At 37.1% G+C, this 4,205-nt stretch overlaps 1 long non-coding RNA gene across 1 annotated transcript; it reads right to left on the bottom strand.

Moving 5' to 3' along the window:
* Positions 1-237: 237 nt before the first annotated feature.
* Positions 238-3,874, bottom strand: LOC309621339. Its single transcript, XR_014239945.1, has 2 exons — positions 1,406-3,874; positions 238-954 (listed from the first exon to the last, which is right to left on the bottom strand). It is a non-coding gene; the product is annotated as an uncharacterized lncRNA (long non-coding RNA).
* Positions 3,875-4,205: the final 331 nt, after the last annotated feature.

The raw sequence follows: 4,205 nt of genomic DNA, 5'->3' as shown, positions 1-4,205 counted from the left end.
TTTTAAAGCCATAACTTGATCCCCTATTCCTATTAGAACATTTTTTAATTCATCTACTTCCGTTTTTAGTTGGGTATCAATATGACTTTGTAGGGCTAATGCTACACTAGTATTTTTAGATAACTGATTAACATAATGAGCCTGGTGAATAGTTTGTGAAAGAGCAATCCCAGCAGTGGCCGCAGTAGCAGTTAAAGCTGCTAAGGCTAGGATTGCACATATTAGAACACCTATAAATCTCTTTGGTCGTTTTAATGCTTCAGTCAATTCCAGCCAGGCTTGCATGCCAGTGTTATGATACCATGGTTCAGACAAATTAACAGGTAACATTATATAAGAAGGTTGCTTCATAATCATAACAGATGCAGATCCTTTAACGGGCAAAACACAACTACTAAAGATACAATTAACACAAGTAATATTATAACCTATAGGATTCATAGTGTTTTCTACAATTAAATCTCCAATCAATAAAGCATAAGGAGGAGCGACGCAAGTAATCACCGGTCTATAAGAAAAGGATAAGGCAAGTTTCCAGAATTCCCATTGCTTGTAAAAAACAAGGCTGTTATTATTAACGGGGACAGAAGAAACTAGTATGGTGCCATTATCATAATCTAAAGTACACCAGACAGAGGCTTTAGTCCATGTATCATTACAAACAGGAAAATCAAACTGCGGGAATTCAGAAGCCATAAAAGCAGGAAATTGTAGTCCTGTGACAGTCTTTACGACCGTAATTTGATGTCCAGCTAATAACGTCCCTTGATTACCTATGGTAGTTTCAATACACAAATAATGTCCAGTATCTTCAATTCTCAAGCGATATATGCATAGAGAATGATCCAACGAAGTATTAGAAGCAAGCTTAGTTACTCTAGCATTCATGTGAATGGGAACGTTATCCTTATACCAAAATACAAAGGTGGATAAATCTTCTCGTCTAGGAACAGTCTGTTTGCAAGGAAGACAAATATTAGATCCCACAGCTTTATAATTTTTACGTAAATGAGTAAAAAATTGAGAATTTACAGTGGTTTGGTAAGAAATAGCATGTTCTAAAGCAACAGCCTTAACACAACCAGAATTGGTACTCATAGGACTTAAACAAACAGGGGGAGTATTAAGCCAATTAGAGTAATTAACAGAAGTATTAGTAATAGGCAAATTTCCTAGCACTCTTCCAAAAGTAGAATCATTATAGAAAATTGGAAGGTCAGCTTCAGACCATGTAACAGGTTGTAATAAAGGAGGATCGGGTACATAAGCCCAATAAGATTTAGCCTCTATAGGTGGGGCTGCCAATACAGCTATCATGGCTAAAAAAAAGGTAAGAGGAGAGCGAGGATGAGCACTCTCCTCCATAATCCTACGTGCTTGAAATACTAAACATTGCAATTGATACCAAGTAATTTGATTTCGATCTCCCCTCGCCTCCCTGACAAGTTGTCTCCTACTCCATCGCCGCATTCTTCTCGTCCGCCGGGGGAACCGGTTGGGGTGTGCTGTGGTCGATTGCGAGAGCCTCAGGCGACGCATTCTTCGAGTCAGGGTGTTTATTGGTGATGGCATGATAATGTCGAACCAAGCGCTCCGGGAGCCACCGCGGAGAGTCTGCCTCCCTAGGGAAAACACAAACATGGCCTCGGCCCCATACTAAAACAGGGTCTGGTCCATGCCAAAGGTTAGTCATGGGATCTTTCCATTTAACAAGCGCTTTTTCAGGAGGGGTTCCAGAAAGACCTGTAAACAATCGTTCATAAGGCGTGTGACTAAATGCATCTAAAGTTAAAAAATTTAAAATAAATAAAGCATGATTAAGCATAATCTGAGGAGATCTATCATATTCCCCCTTTTTTATTTTTTGTAATGTAATTTTTAATTGTCGGTTGGCACGTTCTACAATACCTTGACCCTGAGGATTGTAGGGAATGCCTGTTTTATGTGAAATATGGAAAGTTGCACAAAAATTGGCAAAAGCTTTACTCGTATATCCTGGAGCATTATCTGTTTTTAAAGCTTTAGGAATTCCCATAGATGCAAAACAATGAAATAAATGAGTAATTACATATTTAGTAGATTCCCCAGCCAAAGGCGTAGCACATATAAAATTAGAGTAAGTATCAACAGTTACATGAACAAATTGTAATTTACCAAAAGAGGGAATATGAGTAACATCCATTTGCCAAAGATGATGAGGGAGTAAACCCCGAGGATTGACTCCAAATTGTGGAACAGGAAGGTGGGGTAAACATTTAGAGCAGGACTTAACAATGTATCGGGCTGTTTCTCTAGAAATAGAGAATTGTTTTTGAAGCATAGCAGCAGATTGATGATGTAAATTATGTGATTGAGTAGCAAGATCCTGAGGTTGAGATAAACTTAAGCCTATAATCTTTGTATTTTCGTCAGCCAATTGATTTCCCAAAGACAATGGGCCAGGGAGACCTGAATGGGCTCGAATATGTAATATGGCTACAGGAAACTCATGCTGACGAATAATCTTTTGTAGTTGAAAGAAAGTCTGAAACAATTGAGAATCAACAGTATTGCCAATTATAGCAGTTTCTATGTTACGCAAAATAGTAACCAAATAATGGCTATCTGTATAGAGATTAAAAGAACAATGTGAAAAGATTTGAAAAGCCAAGGAAATCGCATGTAATTCAACTCGTTGGGCAGAGGTATGATCTGTTTGTTCTTTATGAAGTAAGTCATCAGAAATAACCACAGCGATGCCATTGGCAGAACCATCAGTAAAAACATTTGGGGCATTGAGAATAGGAGTTGAACAGATAGTTTTTGGAAAAATAAATAGATGTTGAGTAGCAAAATGAAGGAGCTTATTAGAAGGATAATGATTATCAATAATTCCTGAATATCCAGCAAAAGCAAGAGCCCAAAAATCAGAGACAAATAATAGCCAAGAATATTGATAAGTAGTATAAGGTATAATAATAGAATTTGGTTCATATCCTACCAACTGAATATTTCTTCTACGACCCAATTGAACAAGTGTTGCTATTAACTCATAATAAGGTGTAACGACTTTATTAGGCGTATTTTTCATATGAATCCATTCAAGAATTCCTGTTTCTTGCCATAATAAGGCGGTAGGGGTATGTGACGTAGCACAGATTATTAATAGTATAGGTAAAGAAGGCTCAATTCTAGTTAGCTGAGCAGATTGTATTGCTTTGTTTACAAGCTTGAGTGCTTGTTGAGCTTCAGAAGTTAAAATACGAGGGGAAGAAGGATCAGGACTTCCCTTTAGGATATTAAAAAGAGGCTGTAACTGACCCGTAGTTAATTTTAAAGAAGGTCGCAGCCAATTAATATCTCCTAATAACTTTTGAAAATCATTTAAAGTTTTAAGAACGTCAGTCCGTATCTCTATCTTCTGAGGTGTAATATTATAATTTGTGATATACTTACCAAGATATGAGAAAGGTGGGTTCATCTGTACTTTGTCAGCAGCAATGACTAGTCCTGATCGTGACAAATGACTTTGAAGGGAATTATAAGCCTTAAGTAAAATATGTTTATCAGAATAAGCAAGTAATAAGTCATCCATATAATGAATAAAATATATCTGAGGAAACTGTTTACGAACAGGGGCAATAACTTGAGCTACAAACTGTTGACATAAAGTAGGACTATTAGCCATACCCTGAGGCAGCATTTTCCATTGATAACGTTGCATAGGTTCTATAAAATTTAAAGAGGGTAAGCTAAAAGCAAATCGCAACTTATCAGCCGGAAATAGAGGAATAGTAAAAAAGCAATCCTTAAGATCAATAATAATAATCATATAATTTTTAGGTATGGCTGCAGGAGAAGGCAAACCTGGTTGCAGAGCTCCCATAATTACCATAGTTTGGTTAACAGCACGTAAATCTTGCAATAAACGATATTTTCCCGATTTTTTCTTTATAACAAATATAGGAGTATTCCAAGGGCTATTAGACTTTTCTAGTCTGCCCAAAGCAAGCTGTTCATTAATTATATTATGAGCCGCCATTAATTTCTCCTTAGAAAGGGGCCATTGGTCCACCCAGACAGGATTATCAGAAATCCAAGTTATAGGGTCAGCATGTGGTGGAGGAGAATCCAAGGCCCCTAGAAAAAACCCAAGCCTGTTTTATCCCGTTTATTATCAGTCTGTAAGGGTAATTTATTTCCCTGTTGATTTTTTCCCAAACCAT

The sequence above is a fragment of the Balaenoptera borealis genome (genome assembly GCF_965194805.1).
Source record: "Balaenoptera borealis genome assembly, contig: HAP1_SCAFFOLD_297, whole genome shotgun sequence".
Lineage (NCBI taxonomy): Eukaryota > Metazoa > Chordata > Mammalia > Artiodactyla > Balaenopteridae > Balaenoptera > Balaenoptera borealis.
Note: the sequence above shows the minus strand (reverse complement) of the source record. Positions and strands in the feature narration are given on the sequence as shown.